The sequence below is a fragment of the Mauremys mutica genome, chromosome 22, assembly GCF_020497125.1.
Source record: "Mauremys mutica isolate MM-2020 ecotype Southern chromosome 22, ASM2049712v1, whole genome shotgun sequence".
NCBI lineage: Eukaryota > Metazoa > Chordata > Testudines > Geoemydidae > Mauremys > Mauremys mutica.
Window position 1 is genome coordinate 22533374 of NC_059093.1, and position 22837 is coordinate 22556210.

A 22837-nucleotide genomic window follows, 5' to 3' on the forward strand; every position below is an offset into this window, starting at 1 on the left:
CCGCCTCCCAGCCTGGATTCCCAGCATGTAGCCGGCAAGGGGGGGGGGGGATGTGACTGCCTCAGGGGCATTTACCCCACCCCCATCCCCGCTGGTGGGGAGTGGGAGGGGCTTGGGGCTCCGCAGCAGAGAGCCCATTCGGGGAGGCTCCCCCAGGGAAGGCTGGAAATCAGGGTCCCCGTCCCCAGGAAGGATGGACTGAGGCTGGTGCGAGGGGCCCCCTACAGAACCACTGCCAGCGGCTCCGCGGCCCCAGGCCTCCGGGGCACAACGTGGTTCTAAGGGAGGCGGGGGGGGGGGGGGTAAAGGGAGGCGCCCCCTAGACAAGCTGGGGGGCTGGGAGGGGGGTGGCAGCAGGAGCACCTGGCCCTCAAGGCTGAGACTCGCCAGCTCATCACAGCAGTGGCTGCGCAAAGTGCCCCCGGATCCGGTGTGGCTGCCCCTCCCCCGCTGTATCCCTGGGGGGGGTCTGGACACTGCAGGCAGCCCCCACCCTCGCACTCAAGCACGGGAGGGCTGGGGGGAATTTTTCTTGCGCTCCGATTGGTCAGGGCTCCTCTTCCTATTGGCTGTGTCGGGAGGGGCGGAGCTTCCCGGGGGGGCGTCACGTGGCCGCGAGCTGACAGTGCGGCGCCTTTTGAGCTGCACGTGGCGCGGCCCGGAGCACGAGCGGGTAAAGGCTGCGGGGGGGCCCCGAGCTCCCCAAATCTCCCCAGGCCCCCTCCCCCAATACCTCTCCCCCTCCCCAAATGCCTCCCGCGCCCTACCACCGCCCCCAAACACCCCCCGAGCTCCCCCAAATACCCCTGCTCCCCTCGTCTACCCCTGTCCCCCAAATACCCCCAGCCCCCAATGCCTCCCACCCCCTCTACACCCCGTGCCCAAATACCTTCCACCCCCCTCATCTATCCCCCCGTGCCCCCAAATACCTTCCACCCCCCTCATCTACCCCCACCCCCAATACCTCCCATCCTCACCCTCTTCTATCCCCGGCCCCCCAAATACCTCCCAGACCAGAACATAATATGGAAAAAAGCAGGATTTCTTACTTAAAAAAACCACCACAACAAAAAAACAAAGGCCCAGGCATTCACAGTGCAAAGTCAAGGGAGATCACCACCAATTAACTTTTAAAATGGACTCTGTTGCCTTGCCTAAATTTTTCACAAAAGAGAAGCAGGACAGAATTTCACTGAATTGAGCCCTTGCAGACTGAATTGCATTTGAATACCTCTTCACGTTGCATATTTAAACCACCCTCTTGTCTTGTGTTGGTTTTTGGGGTTGTTTTTTGTTTTTTTATTTAATAGAATCATGTTTTAATTGTGTTAGCAGATAAAGTGAAATACACAAATCAGTGTGTAAGTTTAGGGTTATAAAGAATTATGCAATGTTTGTATAAACTGCAGTTTTAAAAATGTGGTTATAATATTTTATTTTCTGTGTTTAATTACATTTTCTTCATACTATTTTTGCTATATAAAATTACAAAACCCCTCTGTGTTAAAAGAACATTCATGCTATGAACTCAATACTTAGAAGTTAGCAAATGCCAGAATACTAAGGTTGCCCAAGCATCAAATAAAAACATTTCAGCTCCCTTTACTTCCCAATACATGAGAAATTGTCCCAAACCCAGAGATAAAACAAAATACTACAGAATTTAAAAAAAAAAGAAAAAGCCCTGAACCTATAGATTGTGGCAAATTTCTTTGAACCTGAGTCCTCGGTACATATATCACGTGCAGTTTTTTTCCATTAGGCCTGCTTTCCATCCACAAACTCTACCACTGAAGCTGATGGGAGCTGCAGGCATTCAGCGCCTTTGAACATCAGGTCACTTTTTGTAAGTACTGAGTATCTGTGAGTCTCACTGACCTCAAAGGGGTTTGTGGGTGAAAATCAGACCATTGTTGTTTACATGCCTAAACGTGGTGTGAAGTGCCTGACTTTTAGGCAAACAGGTTAAATATATACAGATATGTAATATGTTGGCCTGGCTGACTACAACATTAGAGAAGGGAGCTCGGACATAAATCCTGTCCACTGCAGAGGTTCTATGGGAAGTTTCCCAAGGGAGTTTTCATCATTCAGATAGATCTTAGTGTAAAATTGCTTGATTGGTTGCCTTTTAGAGCCAAGTCTTCATGAAGAAGGTATTGCAATTGATCCATCACACAAAGGAAAGTAGTACCTTAGAGGGCTTTCTGAACTCGTTATTGCTGTTTCAGTTTCGCTACATGGTCAGCGGATATCCAGTCTCTGAAGCAAAGCTGTCGTTATGTTCAGTACAGTGCCTGTGCTTTTAAGTAAATCAAAGGCCTTCGTGGAGGTTTCTCATTGATATTGCAAGAAATCATGAGTGAAATCATGCTCTTCTTGGCTGACATTCACATGTCAGGGTGTGCAAATTAATTAGGGGTTTGTGGTTATATAATAATCAAAGGAAATAATTCTTTTAACTATAATTAATGATCAAATGAATTAATTCAAATACTTTTGAGAATAAGCCAATGTATTACATATGAAAGGCACATTATACAATTGACTACACCACTGAAGCTGCTAAAAGTTTTATTGTGCTAAAAATACAGTGAGATTTGATAGGTAGATATCTAAGATAGATTTGTGAGGTGCCAAGTAAACCGTTGGTGCTATCTAAATAGTAATTAGGACTGCGTGTCTGTCACAGAAGTCGTGGAAGTCACAGATTCCGTGACTTTCCACGACCTCCATTACTTCTGCAGGGGCCAGTGTAGCTGATCCCATGGCTGCCAAGACAGCCACACGGGCCGCTGCTGGAGTGGCCCTGGGGACAGCCAAATCCTGGGACTTCTCACCTCACAAGAGAGCAGGATTTAGCTGCGATCCTTTTTTCCTGTGCATGACCACGATCCATTCCTCATCTGGACCACAGCATTTGGCCCTCAGTTGTACACTCGTGGATAGTGGCTCTGGGACCAAATGCATCTCTGGTGTAATTCCACTGCAGTCGATGAAGTGACACTAGATTAAATTGATCCATGAAGCCTAATTTTTACGTCAGAAGCATCAGTTCAACTCTGTCTCAAGTCAGTGGGGTTTATTTATGGCTTTCTAAGGGTATGATAAAAAAATGGTGTCACTGAGAGATGAAAATAACCGCTGTGAAACATATAAATCCCTGGAATGCATTTTGATTATAGAGGGTAGGAAAGGAGGTCCTCTCTCCCCCCACCTCCCATCCGCACATACAGACACTGTTGCTTAAGTGTAGAGTCCACAGCTGAGCATTTGCAACATAAACCAGAGAGACTATCACAGGTATTCCTAGAAACCTGATGAGTCACACAGGTACACTTGGGGAGCTATTCTGTAGTGTACATCTAGCTCCCTTTAACCTTTGTGGTGAGTATCCGATTATGTAAATGGTGTTGACCCGTACGTGGGGTTGTGAAGGAATTTCCCCCCTGGTTAGTTTGGCAGACCCCTTTGGAGCTTTTCACCTCCCTCTGCAGCATGGGGCATGGGTCCCTTGCTGATTTGAACTAGTAAATGGTAGTTTTTCGGGTGCTTGCTCATGTCCATTGCACATTGTGTGTGTGCTCTCCACGTGCACCGGTGCAGGACGTTTTTCTACTAGCAGTATCCACAGGGGAGCTGCTCCGGCCTCCTCTGGAGTGGCGCCCGCATGGCACAGTATAGGGGGTGCTGCCGGCTCCCCCCAACCTCAGTTCCTCCTTGCAGCCAGTGGCGGTGCATGGGATGTTTGCCGCTCTTACTAGCATTGCTTAGGCTATAATACGTGTCGTTGTAAACAGCTGAGCCTTTGAAACATGATGTCACTTTGGCGGGTACGAAGGAATGAACCTTTAGAAAAGCTTTTGACACGGTCTCCCACAGTATCCTGCCGGCAAGTTACAGAAGTCTGGGCTGGATGAATGGACTCTAAGGTGGACAGAAAGCTGGCGAGATCCTTGGGCTCAGGGAGTAGTGGTCCACGGCTCGATGGCTAGTTGGCAGCTGGTATCGAGCGGAGTGCCCCATAGCATCGCCAACTTTCAAGTTGCACAAACCCAAAACACCCTAGCCCCGCCCCTTCCCCAAGGCCCCGCCTCCCACTCCCTACATTCCTCCTACCTTGGTAGCTCGCCCTCCCCCACCCTCACTCACGTTCACTGGTCTGGGGCAGGGAGTTGGGGTGTGTTGGGGGGGTGAGGGGCTCTGGGGTGGGGCTCTGGGGTGGGGCTGGGAATGAGGGGTTATGGGGGCAGGAGGGGGCTTGGAGTTGGGGTGTGAGAGGGTGAGGGATCCGGCTGGGGGTGAGAGCTCTGGGGTGGGGCTGGGGATGAGGGGCTTGGGGGGCAGGAGGGGGCTCTAAGCTGGAGGATGGGGCCGAGAGATTTGGAGTGTGGGAGGGGCTGTGGGTTGAGGTACAGGAGGGGTGAGGGATCTGGGGTGGGGCTGGGGTGAGAGATTCAGGGTGTGGGACGGGGCTCTGGCTGGGCGTGCAGGCTCTGGGGTGGTGATGGCAATGAGGAGTTTGGGGTGCAGCAGGGGGCTTTGGTTTTGAGGCGGGGCTCTATGCTGGGGGTGCAGGGTGGGGAGGGCTCTGGGGTGGTGACAGGGATAAGGAGTTTGGGGTGCAGGAGGGGGCTTTGGTTTTGAGGCGGGGCTCTGGGCTGGGGGTGCAGGGTGGGTGAGAGCTCTGGGGTGGGGCTGGGATGAGGAGTTTGGGGTGCAGGAAGGGGCTTTGGTTTTGAGACGGGGCTCTGGGCTGGGGGTGCAGGGTGGGTGAGAGCTCTGGGGTGAGGCTGGGATGAGGAGTTTGGGGTGCAGGAGGGGGCTTTGGTTTTGAGGCGGGGCTCTGGGCTGGGGGTGCAGGGTGGGTGAGAGCTCTGGGGTGGTGACGGGGATGAGGAGTTTGAGGTGCAGGAGGGGCTTTGGTTTTGAGGCGGGGCTCTGGGCTGGGGGTTCAGGGTGGGTGAGGGCTCTGGGGTGGTGACGGGGGTGAGGAGTTTGGGGTGCAGGAGGGGGCTTTGGTTTTGAGGCGGGGCTCTGGGCTGGGGGTGCAGGGTGGGTGAGAGCTCTGGGGTGGGGCTGGGATGAGGAGTTTGGGGTGCAGGAGGGGGTTTTGGTTTTGTGACGGGACTCAGGGCTGGGGGTGCAGGGTGGGTGAGGGCTCTGGGGTGGTGATGGGGATGAGGAGTTTGGGGTCCAGGAGGGGCTTTGGCTTTGAGATGGGGCTCTGGGCTGGGGGTGCAGGGTGGGTGAGGGCTCTGGGGTGGTGACGGGGATGAGGAGTTTGGGGTGCAGGAAGGTCTTTGGTTTTGAGGCGGGGCTCTGGGCTGGGGGTGCAGGGTGGGTGAGGGCTCTGGGGTGGTGAGGGGGATGAGGAGTTTGGGGTGCAGGAGGGGGCTTTGGTTTTGAGGCGGGGCTCTGGGCTGGGGGTGCAGGGTGGGGAGGGCTCTGGGGTGGTGAGGGGGATGAGGAGTTTGGGGTGCAGGAGGGGCTTTGGTTTTGAGGCGGGGCTCTGGGCTGGCGGTGCAGGGTGGGTGAAAGCTCTGTGGTGGTGACAGGGATGAGGAGTTTGGGGTGCAGGAGGGGGTTTTGGTTTTGAGGCGGGGCTCTGGGCTGGGGGTGCAGGGTGGGTGAGGGCTCTGGGGTGGTGACAGGGATGAGGAGTTTGGGGTGCAGGAGGGGGCTTTGGCTTTGAGGCGGGGCTCTGGGCTGGGGGTGCAGGGTGGGTGAGGGCTCTGGGGTGGTGACAGGGATGAGGAGTTTGGGGTGCAGGAGGGGTCTTTGGCTTTGAGGCAGGGCTCTGGGCTGGGGGTGCAGGGTGGTGAGGGCTCTGGGGTGGTGACGGGGATGAGGAGTTTGGGGTGCAGGAGGGGGTTTTGGTTTTGAGACGGGGCTCTGGGCTGGGGGTGCAGGGTGGGTGAGAGCTCTGGGGTGGGGCTGGGATGAGGAGTTTGGGGTGCAGGAGGGGCTTTGGTTTTGAGGCGGGGCTCTGGGCTGGGGGTGTAGGGTGGGTGAGAGCTCTGGGGTGGTGACGGGGATGAGTTTGGGGTGCAGGAGGGGGCTTTGGTTTTGAGGCGGGGCTGGGGGTGCAGGGTGGGTGAGAGCTCTTTGGTGGGGCTGGGATGAGGAGTTTGGGGTGCAGGAGGGGGCTTTGGTTTTGAGGCGGGGCTCTGGGCTGGGGGTGCAGGGTGGGGAGGGCTCTGGGTGATGACGGGGATGAGGAGTTTGGGGTGCAGGAGGGGGCTTTGGTTTTGAGGCGGGGCTCAGGGCTGGGGGTGCAGGGTGGGTGAGGGCTCTGGGGTGGTGACTGGGATGAGGAGTTTGGAGTGCAGGAGGGGGTTTTGGTTTTGAGGCAGGGCTCTGGGCTGGGGGTGCAGGGTGGGGAGGGCTCTGGGGTGGTGAGGGGGATAAGGAGTTTGGGGTGCAGGAGGGGGTTTTGGTTTTGAGGCGGGGCTCTGGGCTGGGGGTCAGGGTGGGGAAGGCTCTGGGGTGATGACGGGGATGAGGAGTTTGGGGTGCAGGAGGGGGTTTTGGTTTTGAGGCGGGGCTCTGGGCTGGGGGTGCAGGGTGGGTGAGGGCTCTGGGGTGGTGAGGGGGATGAGGAGTTTGGGGTGCAGGAGGGGGTTTTGGTTTTGAGGCGGGGCTCTGGGCTGGGGGTGCAGGGTGGGTGAGGGCTCTGGGGTGGTGAGGGGGATGAGGAGTTTGGGGTGCAGGAGGGGGTTTTGGTTTTGAGACGGGGCTCAGGGCTGGGGCAGAGGCTTGTGGCTGGGGCAGGAGCTTACCTTGGGTGACACCCGGTCAGTGGCACAGCGGGACTAAGGCAGGCCCCCTGCCTGTCCTGGCTACATTAGTAGGAGATTGAGGGATGTGATTTTTCCCCTCTATCGGGCACTGGTGAGGCCACATCTGAAGTATTGCCTCCAGTTTTGGGCCCTCCACTTCAGAAAGGATGTGGACAAACTGGAGAGAGTCCAATGGAGGGCAACGAAAATGATTAGGGGCCTGGAGCACATGACTTACGAGCAGGGCTGGTGCAACCATTTAGGCGACCTAGGTGGTCGCCTAGGGTGCTGGGATTTTGGGGGCGCCATTTTCTTCGGCAGCGACTGCGGCGGGCAGATCTTCAGCCACCACAGTTGCTGCCGGCATTTAGGCGGAGGGAGCTGGGGCAGGGGAGCGCGGGGAGGGCCGCCTGCAGAAAGTAAGGGGGGGCACGCAGGGGAACTCCCCGCCTCAGCTCATGCCTTCCCCGCCTCCTCCCCGAGCACGCCGTGGCTGCTTCACTTTTTTCGCCTCCCAGGCTTGCGGCGCCTAAGCTGATCGGTGCCAGAAGCCTGGGAGGCGGGAGAAGTGAAGCAGCAACAGCATGCTCAAGGTGCTCGTGCATGGAGCAGAGGTGAGCTGGGCCGGGGGAGGGTGCCTCAGGGTGAAGGGTGGGGGATGAGGAGCTGCCGCAAGGAGGGCACCTCAGGGCGGAGGGTGGGAGCTGCCGTGGGGGGAGGCACCTCAGGGCGGGGTGGGGGGGGCACAAGGTATAAGTTTCGCCTAGGGCACAAAACATCCTTCCACTGGCCCTGCTTATGAGGAGAGGCTGAGGGACCTGGGATTGTTTAGTCTGCAGAAGAGAAGAGTGAGGGGGGATTTGATAGCTGCTTTCAACTACCTGAAAGGGGGTTCCAAGGAGGATGGATCTAGATTGTTCTCAGTGATGGCAGATGACAGAACAAGGAGCAATGGTCTCAAGTTGCAGCGGGGGAGGTCAAGGTTGGATATTAGGCAAAACTGTTTCACTAGGAGGGTGGTGAAGCACTGGAATGGGTTACCTAGGGAGGTGATGGAATCTCCTTCCTTAGACGTTTTTAAGGTCAGGCTTGACAAATCCCTGGCTGGGATGATATAGTTGGGGTTGGTTCTGCCTTGAGCAGCGGTTGGACTAGATACCTCCTGAGGTCTCTTCCAACCCTGATATTCTATGATCTTATGAATCTTAAGACAAGCAATTTGTAGGTATAACTAATTTTCAGTAGTTCTAATATTGCAAAACTCTGTGGAACCCACCGACTTGTCATGGGGACAGTTATATTTACCTGTCATACTTACAGGATTTGTAAGAATTTTTTGACTCCTCTCCAATTTTGTCATGATTTTTTATTCTACATGATTCTAAAAGACCTTGAGACTGTGGGGCCCTGGTTCTGCACTATAATTGGTCACAGTGGAGAGTAACAGCTTTAGCACCCTGATTCAGAGACTAAAAGGTGGAGTGCAGAATCTTACAGCAGGGTCTAAGCTTTGGCATTCTAGTTCTTTTTCATGCCATACATTTTAATGATCGTCTTTAAGGGGGAAATATCATCTAATTGTTATACTGTCATGTGGAATTATTTTGATGAGTGTCTACATGTGGTAATAAAAAAAGGTAATAATTGGAGATATACCAATCTCCTAGAACTGGAAGGGACCTTGAAAGGTCATCAAGTCCAGCCCCCTGCCTTCACTAGCAGGACCAATTTTTGCCCCAGATCCCTAAGTGGCCTCCTCAAGGACTGAACTCACAACCCTGGGTTTAGCAGGCCAATGCTCAAACCACTGAGCTATCCCTCCCCCATGTGGGGGTCTTGCAGGCTCTATAGAATGACTCTAAGGAATATGTCTGTGCAAATCTAAAGCACAGACGCTGGCTTGAAGTAGCTGGGCTGTGAGCTGGGCAGATCTGCAGAAATAGCCCCAATCTCCTACTCCACAGAGGTGCTATATATCTGCAGTAGTGTTGGAAGAACTTTTTCTTCATAGTACGTACAGCAAGCAGAATTCTGCTGCAGTCCTTCAAGTTAGATAGCATTAAAATTAGGGCTGTCCGGCAATTAATTGTGCTGTTAAACAATAATAGAATACCATTTCTTTAAATATTTTGGGATTTTTACATCTTTTTACATCTTTTACATTTTCAAGTATATTGATTTCACTTACAGCGCAGAATACAAAGTGTACAGTGCTCACTGTATATTTTTATTACAGCTATTTGCAGTGTAAAAATAAAAAGTGTTTTTCAATTCACGTAATACAAGTACAGTAGAGCAATCTTTTTACCATGTAAGTTGAACTTACAAATGTAGAATTATATACAAAAAAATAGCTGCATTCATAAATAAAGCAATGTAAAATTGTAGCGCATACAGGTCCACTCAGTCCTACTTCTTGTTCACCCGATTGCTCAGACAAACAAGTTTGGTACAATTTGCAGGAGATAATACTGCCCACTTATTGTTTGCAGTGTCATGTGAAAGTGATAACAGGCTTTCGCGTGGCACTTTTGTAGCTGGCATCACAAGACATTTACCTGCCAGATGCGCTACAGATTCATACGTCCCTTCATGCTTCAACCACCATTCCAGAGGACATGCGTCCAGACTGATGATGGGTTCTGCTCGATAACGATCCAAAGCAGAGTGGACTGACGCATGTTCATTTTCATCATCTGAGTCGGATGCCAAATCTCACATTGATACCTTCTTTGCGTTTTGTCAAATCTGCTGTGAAAAGAACAAGGCGTGCTTGTGGCACCTTAGAGACTAACAAATTTGTTTGGGCATAAGCTTTCATGGGCTAAAACCCACTTCATCGGATGCATCCAGTGGAAAGTACAGGAGGAAGATAGATATATACACAGAGAACATTAAAAATGAGACTAATCAATTAAGGTGGGCTAGTATCAGCAGGAGGAAAAAAACTTTTGTCTTGATAATCAGGATGGCTCATTTCAAACAGTTGACAAGAAGGTGTGAGTAACAGTAGGGGAAAATTAGCATGGGTAAATAGTTTTTAGTTTGTGTAATGACCCATCCACGTCCAGTCTTAATTCAAGCCTAATTTAATGGTGTCCAGTTTGCAAATTAATTCCAGTTCTTCAGTTACTCGTTGGAGTCTGTTTTTTGAAGAATTGCAACTTTGAGGTCTGTAATTGAGTGTCCATGGAGACTGACGTTTTCTCCGAATGGTTTTTGAATGTTATAATTCTTGACGTCTGATTTGTGTCCATTTATTCTTTTGCATAGAGACTCTCCAGTTTGGCCAATGTACATGGCAGAGGGAAATTCCTGGCACATGATGGCATATATCACACTGATAGATGTTCAGGTGAATGAGCCCCTGATGGCATGGCTGATATGATTAGGTCCTATGATGGTGTCCCTTGAATAGATATGTGGACAGAGTTGGCAATGGGCTTTGTTGCAAGGATAGGTTCCTTGATTAGTTTTTTTGTTGTGTGGTTGCTGGTGAGTATTTGCTTCAGGTTGGGGGCTGTCTGTAAGCGAGGACTGGCCTGTCTCCCAAGATCTGTGAGAGTGAGGGATCGTCCTTCAGGATAGGTTGTAGATCCTTGATGATGCGCTGGAGAGGTTTTAGTTGAGGGCTGAAGATGACGGCTAGTGGTGTTCTGTTATTTTCTTTGTTGGGTCTGTCCTGGAGTAGGTGACTTCTGAGTACACTTCTGGCTCTGTCAATCTGTTTCTTCACTTATTCTTAAAATGAATATGTGCTAGGTCATCATCCAGGACTGCTATAACATGAAATATATGGCAGAATGCGGGTAAAACAGAAGAGGAGACATCCAATTCTCCCCAAGAAGTTCAGTCACAAATTTAATTAATGCATTATTTTTTTAACGAGAACCATCAGTATGGAAGCATATCCTCTGGAATGGTGGCCAGAACATGAGGGGGCATACGAATGTTTAGCATATCTGGCACGGAAATACCTTGCAACACCGGTTACAAAAGTGCCACACGAACGCCTGGTCTCACTTTTAGGTGACATTGTAAATAAGAAGCAGGCAGCAGTATCTCCCCGTACATGTAAACAAACTTGTTTCTCTTTGCGATTGGCTGAAGGACTAGGACTTAATGGACTTGTAGGTGCTACAGTTTTATATCGTTTTGTTTTTGAGTGCAGTTTCTTTTTTGTACATAATTTAATGATAGGTTTATTGAAAAATACTATTTCTTTTACAGTGCAAATATTTGTAATAAAAAATAATACAAAGTGAGCACTGTACACTTTGTATTCAGTGTTGGATTAGAAATCAATATATTTGAAAATGTAGAAAAACATCCTAAATATTGAATACATTTCAATTTGTATTCCATTGTTTAACAATGTGATGTATCATGTTTAATTTTTTAATCATGATTAATTTTGTTGAGTTAAACACATGAGTTAACTGTGATTAATCGACAGCCCTAATTAAAATGTTTCATCCTAATATTGTAATGCAGACATGAGTAATATTGTACTCCTATGGATGAAGTAGGGTTTTATATAGTGGATAGGATTTTCTTCAGTATCTAGCGTAAGAGTTTTCAGTACAAGAATTTCATAAAAAGAAAGCAGTTCTGAATCACCTTCCCTTTGATGAACACCTTCCACTTACTTTTCTGGAGCTTACTTGGCTTGTTAAGTATTCCTGTTGATGGTCTGCACCATAACTTCCTTGAATGGTTTTGTAATCTGTTCCCGTAGTTCAGAAGATGCAATTTTCAATTAATTTGATCTTGCTGCCCAACTCCTGCACTTTTTCATCACATTTTTTTTTCCATCCTGACTTCCAAATTAATAAATTGAGCTGAGGTTCCCTCAGTTTTGTTTTCCACAGATTAAATGGCAGCACAGAGAATATCTTGGGATATTGTTGGGAGTGAAATCACTCCAGTATTCTTTGGACAAAAAACTGTCTAGAAATGTCATCAGGTGCAGCCAATCACATGCGAGATGCCATAGGTTCAATATTTTTTTTATTTTATTTTTATTCATATGTTCATATCTCCAGATTCAGCATCTCTGAGGATTTTGATGACATTTAGTTTTTCTTTCAGTCATTCAGGGAAGGAAACTAAAAAAAGTGGCTGCTATTGATGAAATAAGCAGGAACACCCTCCTACTTCTCAGCTGCCAACTCAGTCTTTGCCCTCAAGAGTTTGTTTTTATAAAATAACAAACTGTTTTAAGTACGGTAGAGCTGTGACAGATCTGTGTTTTGGAATTGCTGGATACTAAAAACTTGAGCCTCTAAAATGATCAAATATCAGGTGAATTTTTGAATAGAAATGTATTTTACATTATGATAAAAATAGCAGCAAAGAATCCTGTGGCACCTTATAGACTAACAGACGTTTTGCAGCATGAGCTTTCGTGGGTGAATACCCACTTCTTCAGATGCAAGTGGTGCATCTGAAGAAGTGGGTATTCACCCACGAAAGCTCATGCTGCAAAACGTCTGTTAGTCTATAAGGTGCCACAGGATTCTTTGCTGCTTTTACAGATCCAGACTAACACGGCTACCCCTCTGATACTTGATAAAAATAGAGAGTTTTTACTTAAAAACGCTAATGGATTCATTGAATTAAACACTGAGAATTGCCAATGTTGTTTTTATTAGAATTCTGCAGTCTAAACATTTTACTGTAATATTAAAATTGTCACTTACATGCAAATCAAATAAGTGCTTGTAAGATAATCATTTTTTTTAAATGAAGATCTGCAGTTATAGATGATATAAGCTTTCTGTGAGTTGAGACAGACTGTAATTTGCTGTTTGTCAATGCCTGGTCAATACAGTTTTGTCTTTAGAAATGAATTGCTCAGATACCTTTCTGATGAGCATGCTATGAAAGTGTAGGCAGGTGGGTAAAATCAGTTGTGGGCAAATTATATTCCAAGGGCACAAGGCTTTCCACACTATCTGGAAACAGCCTGGATTTGTCACCCATTGCATCCTTCTGAACATCTTATGGGAAACACTAGGTGGCGAGGATTCAGAGCCTAGAAACAGGTGCACAAGACGTGGAAGTCTGATAGTGTTATACTTTCAATAATTAACGTTTTGAGTTAACGCCCCTGAAGAGACTGCAATGATATTTACGTAGTAACTCTACTCATTAGAAATAGAGAGCTCCAAACAAATTTCCTTCACCAAGGGTTGTTTCTTTTGTCTTTATTTCATCTCTTTTGGTATTTTTTGCCTGGCATTCTTCAGCCAGCCTGTGTATGTGGCCACTCTGGTATTGTATTGATGTGATTTAGAGGAGAAGGGGGAAGATCTTAAAGTGAGAAGCCACAATGTGTGCGACCTCAGACTCCACAGTGTTGAACTCTCAAATACAAAAGAGAGAATTTTCCTTTGTCGCCTTGATGCCTGAGGTAGATTGTCAGAGCCTTGACAGCTGGCACCACCACCGATACCCAGGCATCTCCCAAGTTGATCTGTGAGATTAACTCCTCAAAGGGCTTAAGTATTTGGATCAGAGTCTCTGCTAGGCTCCTCTGTACCAACACCAGCACCTCAGCTTTCCCTTTTTCTGAGAAGAAAGTGATCAGAGCCTGATTGTTCTCTACCAGGCCTTTTTTCGGATAGAATATATGGAGTCCAATTTGAAAGCTTGTTAAGACCCATTTTCATTTGCAGCTTTTGGAGCCTAGAAACCGCATCAGAAGAATGCTTAAAATGGCAGATCAGTCCAGCCAAACCAACTGCATGTTTTGCATGGAAGTTTGTTTTAAAAACAGCATTTGTAGTATAATGCTATTGAGTGTGCTTTGGCCACCCAAAGTGGCGAGCGGGTAAAGGCGGCGGCGGCGGCGTGAGGTGCCCAAACTCCCCCCGGCCCCCCGTCTAATACCCCCCACCCCCGAATACCCCCTGCCCTCTTTCCCCAAATGCGTCCAGCCCCGCTTCTACCTCCCATCCCCCATACCTCCCACACCCCCTCTTCTCCCCCCCGCCCCCTCCCCAAATGCCTTCCACCCCCATCTAGTTCCCCACCCCCAAATACCTCCTCCCTCATCTACCCCCATCCCCCCAAATACCTCCCACCCCCTCTTCTACCCCTGCCCCCAAATACCTCCCACCCCCATCTAATACCCCCCACCGCCGAATACCCCCTGCCCCCTTTCCCCAAATGCGTCCAGCCCCCCTTCTACCTCCCATCCCCCATCCTCTGCTCTCTCCAATGTTGATATCACTCGGCTGCGTGCGTGAGTTCCCTCTGTGTGCTGCCCCAGCTCTGCAGATAGCTGACACAGCAGACCCGACGAGAACCCCCAATGACCACAGAGTCCAGTAAGATGCAAAGTCACGTCGGCTAGGTTTATTGCGACCTCGGACACAATTGCAGTTCCCTGTAGGTTTCTTAGCCTAATTCAGGGCATACTACGAGAAAGTGCCTCTTGGCAATGGACCCGGCTCAGTGGCGGGACTTTCCACTCCCCCTTCGGCCGGACAAAGACACCGCCCCAGGGATGCATTCTTATACACAGATACAAACAAGTTACACATCACACCTGACGTATGCTTCCACGTAGCACGGTGCAACCCCTCTACGTATTAAGGTGCCGCCTTCTACCTTGTACATGTTGGTTCGATCAAAACAACTCTATCCATCATATTCCCCTTTTGCCCCTGTCATTGGGATGGGTCGGCCTGTCCTCCTGTTATCTATGGAATGTTTCAGTATAGTGTGTTCTAGTGCTGTGTTTATGCTAGGTGAATATATGTTTATGCAGCATCAGCCCTTTTCGTGCCAGCTTCTGTGAGCAGGGCCTACCTCTGGCTCACAGCTTAACTTTGCTTTATGTTAGCAAGGTCTTGACCATTACTTTAGTTCAGGCCTCAGGCCTCATACTGGGCCTTTATCAGGGCCTACACTTACTACACCTCCCACCCCCCTCTTGTCCCCCCCGCCCCCTCCCCAAATGCCTTCCACCCCCATCTAGTTCCCCACCCCCAAATACCTCCTCCCTCATCTACCCCCATCCCCCCAAATACCTCCCACCCCCCTCTTCTACCCCTGCCCCCAAATACCTCCACCCCCGTCTAATACCCCCCACCCCCGAATACCCCCTGTCCCCTTTCCCCAAATGCGTCCAGCCCCCCTTCTACCTCCCACACCCCCTCTTCTCCCCCCTTCCCCAAATGCCTTCCACCCCCATCTAGTTCCCCACCCCCAAATACCTCCTCCCTCATCTACCCCCATCCCCCCAAATACCTCCCTCCCCCTCTTCTATCCCTGCCCCCAAATACCTCCCATCCTCCCCTTCTTCAATCCCCGCCCCCCCAAATACCGCCCAGACCAGAACATAATATGGAAAAAAGCAGGATTTTGTCCTAAAAATAAGGCCAGCAGGCATTCACAGTAGAAAGTCAAAGATGATCACCACCAATTAATTTTTGAAATGGGCTCTGTAGCCAGGACATGATTTCATTGAATTGAGGCCTTGCAGACTGAATTGCATTTGAATACCTCTTTACGCTGCGTATTTAAACCACCCTCTTGGCTTGTGTTGGTTCTTTGCTTTGTTTTTGCTTTTTATTTAATAGAATCATGTTTTGCTTTTAATTGTGTTAGCAGATAAAATGAAATCCACAAATCAGTGTGTAAGTTTAGGGTTATAAAGAATTATGCAATGTTTGTATAAACTGCAGTTTTAAAAATGTGGTTATAATATTTTATTTTCTGTGTTTAATTACATTTTCTTCATACTGTTTTTGCTATATACTATTAAATTACAAAACCCCTCTATGTTAAAAGAACATTCATGTTATGAATGGAGGGAGGGATAGCTCAGTGGTTTGAGCATTGGGCTGCTAAACCCAGGGCTGTGAGTTCAATCCTTGAGGGGGCCACTTAGGGGTCTGGGGTAAAAATTGGTCCTGCTAGTGAAGGCAGGGGGCTGGACTTGATGACCTTTATAGACTTTAAGGTCAGAAGGGACCATTATGATCATTTAGTCTGACCTCCTGCACAAAGCAGGCCACAGAATCTCACTCATCCACTTCTATAACAAACCCCTAGCCTATGTCTGAGTTATTGAAGTCCCCAAATTGCAGTTTGAAGACCTCAAGCTGCAGAAAATCCTCCAGCAAGTGACCCATGCCCCATGCTGCAGAGGAAGGCAAAAAACCTCCAGGTTGACTTTTAGGCAAACAGGTTAAATATATACAGATATGTAATATGTTGGCCTGGCTGACTACAACATTAGAGAAGGGAGCTCGGACATAAATCCTGTCCACTGCAGAGATTCTATGGGAAGTTTCCCAAGGGAGTTTTCATCCTTCAGAGAGATCTTAGTGTAAAATTGCTTGACTGGTTGCCTTTCAGAGCCAAGTCTTCATGAACAAGGTATTGCAATTGATCCATCACACAAAGGAAAGTAGTACCTTAGAGGGCTTTCTGAACTCGTTATTGCTGTTTCAGTTCCACTACATCAGGCCTGCACAACTCGTATAGCGGCGAGGGCCACATTCCTCCAAAGAAAACAGCCGAGGGCCGAAACCTCCCGGCCCCGCAGAAACACCCCGCCCCAGGGCTGTCCAGCCCTGCAGAAACAAACCCTCCTTCCCCAGCACCGCCCCACCAAAACAGCTGTGAGCCAAAAAGGAAGGTTGGGGGTGGGGAGGTGATACTTTATTTTAAATCAACCGGGGGCTCCCCGCTGAAGAGGTGGCTCGGAGCCCTCAGGGTCAAATTAAAGGGCTCAGGGCTCCGGCGGCTGGGGGAACCCGGCAGGGCCGGCTCTAGGTTTTTTGCTGCCCCAAGCAAAACAAAATTGTCTGCCCCCCGTCCCAGCCCTGGGCTCCCCCCATACTCCCCTGCTGCCCCAATCCTGGGCTCTCCGCCCACTGACCCACACCCCCTGCTGCCCCAGCGCTGGGCTTCCCCCTTTCCTCCCCATCAGTGCCCTCCCCCCACCCTGCTGCTGCCCCAGCCCTGGGCTGCCCCCCACCAGTGCCTCCCCCCCACACACACCTCCTGCCTCCCCAGCCCTGGGTCACTGGTAACGCTCCCAGGGCAGGTCATTGAGCCGGAATTTTGGATGTGCACAAAACACAGACAGGATTGGTTCCCATATGGTTACAGAGCTGCAGTAAAGTGGAACAAGTTTCAGCTTGTGTGACTGGAAGATATCTGGATGCATATTATAAGACTGTCCTCCATAAATGAGGAAAAGCTGAAGTGCCTTTATTATTCTTTTGTTCCACTCTTTCTTTCTATGGGGAATTTGCCAATGCAATATCACTCTCTTCCTTTCAAACAAACAAAAAGGCAATGGCTGTTGAAAATAGCAATTCCAGTCCTAATAAGCATTTAAGAACATAAGAACGGCCGTACCGGCTCAGACCTAAGGTCCATCTAGCCCAGTATCTGTCTACCGACAGTGGCCAATGCCAGGTGCCCCAGAGGGAGCGAACCTAACAGGCAATGATCAAGTGATCTCTCTCCTGCCATCTATCTCCATCCTCTGCCGAACAGAGGCTAGGGACACCATTCCTTACCCATCCTGGCTAATAGCCATTTATAGATTTCTTGCTCAATTTTATCCACCTGCTGTACCCCTTCCTCATTCTCCAAACCTTCGAACCTGTTCCTTAGCTCTATTTATCCTTCACTGGATGCATATTATAAGACTGTCCTCCATAAATGAGGAAAAGTTGAGGTGCCTTTATTATTCTTTTGTTCCACTCTTTCTTTCTATGGGGAATTTGCCAATGCAATATCACTGTCTTCCTTTTAAACAAACAAAAAGGCAATGGCTGTTGAAAATAGCAATTCCAGTGCTAATAAGCATTTCTTGCTCAATTTTATCCTGCTTTTTCTACAGCAAGTTACAGTGGATCAGTATATTTGATTTGGGAGAAATGAAGTAACAGCTGCCCAAACTGAGCTTGAGCACTCCTGAATTTTGAGGTGTTCAAATCTGGAAGGCAGGTGCTGGCGGGGGGGGGCCTGTGGGCTCCACGGGGGAGCATGGCAGCAATGTGTTTGGAGCTGCATGGAGCCAGACACGCTGGTCTGAGTGGCAGAGTAAGGGGGCTGGGGGTTGGAGAAGAGGTAGGGGGTTCCAGGGGGCAGTCGAGGGACAGGGAGAAGGGGTGGTTGGATGGGGCAGAGGTTCAGGGGCGCAGTCAGGGGACAGGCAGCAGTAGGATAGGCATGGGAGTCCCAGGGGTTTATCAGGGGACAGGTAGGGGGTGGGGTCCTGAGGGGAAGTTGGGTGGGGTCTAAGGAGGGGGCAGTTGGGGACAAGGAGAAGGGAGGCTTAGATAGGGGCTGGGGTCCCAAGGGGCAGTTGGGGGCAGGGGTCTTGGGAGAGGGCAATCAGGAGACAAGGAGCAGCAGCATTTACATAGGGGGTGTGGTTCTGGGGGACAGTTAGGGGCAGGAGTCCCGGGAGAGGAGTATCAGGGGACAAGGACTAGCGGTGTTAGATAGGGGGTGGGGATCCTGGGGCGCAGTTGGGGCAGGGGTCCGGGGAGGGGGCAAACAGCAGCCGCGTGCCGGGATTCAAACGGCTTTGAGATCCCAGCAGTCGCGGGGAGCCCTGAGCCCTTTAAATGCCAGCCACGGCTGGGAATCTCTGCGGGCAGCCCAGAGCCCTCTGACTCCTGGCCGCGGCTGGGATTTAAAGGGCTCAGGGCTCCCCGCAGCTGCCGGCAGCCCAGAGCCCTCTGACTCCCGGCCGCGGCTGGGATTTAAAGGGCTCTGCGCCCAGAGCCTTTTGATTCCCTGCCGGGGCCAGGATTCAAAGGGCTCTGGGGTGCCCGCAGAGTGCCGTGTGTGGGGGATTTAGAATCCCCTCACGGGCCGCACAGTGAGGGTCCGCGGGCCGCATGTTGTGCAGGCCTGCGCTACATGGTCAGCGGATATCCGGTCTCAGAAGCAAAGCTGTCGTTATGTTCAGTACAGTGCCTGTGCTTTTAAGTAAATCAAAGGCCTTCATGGAGGTTTCTCATTGATATTGCAAGAAATCATGAGTGAAATCATGCTCTTCTTGGCTGACATTCACATGTCAGGGTGTGCAAATTAATTAGGGGTTTGTGGTTATATAAAAATGGAGCTAAGATAATCAAAGGAAATAATTCTTTTAACTATAATTAATGATCAAATAAGAAAGGCACATTATCCAATTGACTACACCACTGAAGCTGCTAAAAGTTTTATTGTGCTAAAAATACAGTGAGATTTGATATTAAATTAGAAATGTGACCAAACACTGGTTGTAAGGTGCCAAGTAAACCGTTGGTGCTATCTGAATAATAATTAGGACTCCGTGTCTGTCATGGAGGTCACGGAAGTCACAGATTCCCTGACTTTCCATGACCTCCATGACTTCTGCAGGGGCCAGTATGGCTGATCCCAGGGCTGCCAAGCAGCTGGGTCCTGGGCCAGCCACTCAGGTGGCCCCCAGCACAGTCACACAGGCCGCTGCTGAAGTGGCCCTGGGGACAGCCACAGCAGCCGCTTCTCTGGCGGCCCCCAGCAGTGATCCCGGGGTGGCCGGAGCAGCCGTGGTCCACTGACCCAGGCAGCGGTCCTTGGGTGGCCAGGCAGAGCATCCACAGCCTCTGGTAGCTGGTGCTGCTCGCCCCAGGCGCCTCCTCCCAGCCCCTCCCCGCAGCGGCCCCCTTGTACCCCCCAGCATCATCCCCCCAAGATTTAATCACAGCTATTTTTAGTATAAATCATGGATTGATCGGGGGGGTGAATTTTTGTTTATTACCTGTGACCTGTCCGTGATGTCTACTAAAAATACCCATGACTAAATCAGAGCCTTAATAATAATCCCAGAGAGAAACTGATTTTGATTAGAAAACTGACCAGCTCAGTCTCAGATGCCAATTCTATCATGGCACTTCCCTTTTCAGTTTCAGATGGGTAATTTTTGTAGGGTCATTACAAAGAATAATATCACAAAAATCCTTTTTTTTCTTTTAAAAATCCTGACAAAAATTCCCAATTTGCAGCTCAAACAATCAATAATAAAATGATCGTTCAGGGGGAGATAGTTTTTAGAGAGAGGGGCCAAATCCTGGGACTTCTCACCTCACAAGAGAGCAGGATTTAGCTGGTGACCCTTTTTTCCTCTGCATTACCAGGATCCATTCCTCATCTGGACCACAGCATTTGGCCCTTAGTTGTACAGTCATGGATAGTGGTTCTGGGACCAAATGCATCTCTGGTGTCATTCCACTGCAGTCAGTGAAGTTACACTAGATTAAATTGATCCATGACACCTAATTTTTACCTCAGAAACATCAGTTCAACTCTGTCTCAAGTCAGTGGGGGTTATTTATGGCTTTCTAAGGATATGGTAAAAAAAATGGTGTCACTGAGAGATGCAAATAACCACTGTGAAACATATAAATTCCTGGAATGCATTTTGATTATAGAGGGTAGGAAAGAAGGTCCTCTCTTCCCCCACCTCCCATCCACACATACAGACCACTGTTGCTTAAGTGTAGAGTCCACAGCTGAGCATTTGCAACATAAACCAGAGAGACTATCACTGGTATTCCTAGAAACCTGATGAGTCACACAGGTACAGCTGGGGAGCTATTCTGTAGTGTACATCTAGCTCCCTTTAACCTTTGTAGTGAGTATCTGATTATGTAAATGGTGTTGACCCCACCCCCTTAGAGCTTTTCATCTCTCTCTGCAGCATGGGGCTTGGGTCCCTTGCTGGTTTGAACTAGTAAATGGTAGCTGTTCTTCGGGTGCCTGCTCATGTCCATTGCACATTGTGTGTGTGCTCTCCACATGCACCGGTGCAGGACGTTTTTCCACCAGCAGTATCCATAGGGGAGCTGCTCCGGCCCCCTCTGCAGTGGCGCCCGCATGGCACGGTATAGGGGGTGCTGCCGGCTCCCCCCACCCTCAGTTCCTTCTTGCAGCCAGTGGCGGTGCAAGGGATGTTTGCCGCTCTTACTAGGGTTGCTTAGGCTTTGTTCGTATGAACTAGAGTTCTTGTAAAGGGAGTGTTTTATAAGGACAAGGTCCAGCTGCGGCCCCACCCAGCCTTCCTACCAAAGGTGGTATCTTCCTTCCACATGAGCCAGGACGCATTCCTGCCTGTGCTCTGTCCCAGGCCACACAAGACTGGACGTCCAGGGGGCCTTGGCTTGGCAGAGCTGTATTACAGTCTGTGTATCTGTGCACTCCTACCCGCCTCCACAGGAACTGCTGGGTCACCTAATGTGGAATGGACATGAACAAGGGCTGGATGAAGAAAAGACGGTTACCTGTTCCGTAACTAGTGTTCGTGGAGATGTGTTGCTCATGTCCATTCCACGACCCACCCTCCTTCCCCTCTCTCAGCGTTTCCGGCAAGAAGGAACTGAGAGTGGGGGCAGCTTCCAAGTTTACACAGATCCCTGTGTGGGCAGTCAGGCCATGCTCCTGTCTCAGGGATCCACTCCGGTTTGGGATCCTTGCCGCCCTGCTGCTGTCCTCCCCACGAGGTGATCAACTGAGGTCTGTGTGGTGGCAGAACTGGTTTGTAACAGGCTTGTCTTTCACATTCTCCTCTCAGGCTTGCTGGCAGACTTGTCTGAGGATCTGACAGAGGTGAAGCACAGGGACTACCCAGAAGAACACAGGCAGATCAGAATCACGCCTCTCCTGCAGCAATGGGCTGGCTGGAAGCATCGAACTGGCAGCTTCACATTTCCTTGATCGTGCTACTCTCCATACACACGAAGGGTAAGGAGAAAAAAGTGTTCCGCAATGTACTTCTGACAGGGTGGTGAGCTGAAAGATAACCGCTAACTGTTCAATTTTATTATGAAAGGAAAAGTTTAGCATGGAAAATCGCAGCTTAAGAATCTCCAAACCACAGTGCAGTCTGGGAAAGTACAGCATTTTAGCTGTCAGTATGGCGCTCCTCCTGCCGCGCACCCCAAAGGATCCTCTTGCGCACCCCACTTTGGAGACCGCTGTATTAAACAGTTCAACGTTCTGTGACTCACCTACAATCCTTCAGTACTGGACATGTGGTTTGTTTTGCAGGATTTTTTTTTTTTTTGGTGCTTTAGGGAATCTTACTCTGGCTCCCTAATAGGACATGATACAGTTAAACCAAATGGCCAGAAGAAACAGCAGTAGTACCTTTGTAGAGTCAGTTTGCTCTCAATGATTTAATGTGTGGTATGAAGGTAGTAATCAGTAGGAGAAAATTAACTTCATGAGTCTGCTCTGTGCACTGAGCCCTAATAAAACTTTGGATCCCAACACCCTGAACAGCTCAAGGTCCCACCTTCCCTATTGACAACTATCTTGGAATATGGTTCTTAACTTAGTGATTCGGACCCATCTCTCAACTAACACAACATTTCTTTGGTTTTAGGTGCCTTGGCTGGACCAGTTGTTGATTCACATGTAACAGCAGTTTGGGGGAAGAATGTCACCCTGAAATGCATAAATGAAATAAGTGGAACAATAACACAAATCTCATGGGAGAAGATACATGGTAAAAATAAGCAGACCATTGCTGTTTATCATCCTGAATGTGGGTTTGCTGCTCAAGGACAATACCAAGGAAGAGTGTCACTTAAGAACTACTCACTTACTGATGCAGCCATCACCCTACACAATATAAGCTTCTCTGATTCAGGAGAATATGTATGCAAAGCAGTTACATTCCCGCTAGGAAATGTTGAGTCATCAACAACTGTAACTGTATTGGGTATGTTTGCTTCTTAATTTTATATTTGATTATTTTACCCCCCCCCCCCAACCTCCACAAAAAGCTAAATAAACATCATAGGACTTGGCTCCATGGAGACATCGTGTGTGGCAAGCTGGGGTCTGAATCTACAGCGCAGTATCTTGCCACATAATGATTTCTCGTGTTTACCTTCTGCTGTGTACTGAAAGTTCAGGAGTGGGGTTTGACAGATGGTTCAAATATTGTTAGCGGGCTCCAGCTTCGTAGGGGAGTGATCGAGTTTCTCAATGCTGTGACTTACAGAAGTATACAACTTATTCTTCTGACTCAAGTTTACTTT

The 22837-nt window shown here is 49.4% G+C and overlaps 1 long non-coding RNA gene across 1 annotated transcript; it reads left to right on the forward strand.

Moving 5' to 3' along the window:
* Positions 1-541: 541 nt before the first annotated feature.
* LOC123354956 lies at positions 542-22507 on the forward strand. The gene is made up of 4 exons (XR_006574977.1): positions 542-673; positions 1763-1846; positions 21364-21533; positions 22177-22507. It is a non-coding gene; the product is annotated as an uncharacterized LOC123354956 (long non-coding RNA).
* Positions 22508-22837: the final 330 nt, after the last annotated feature.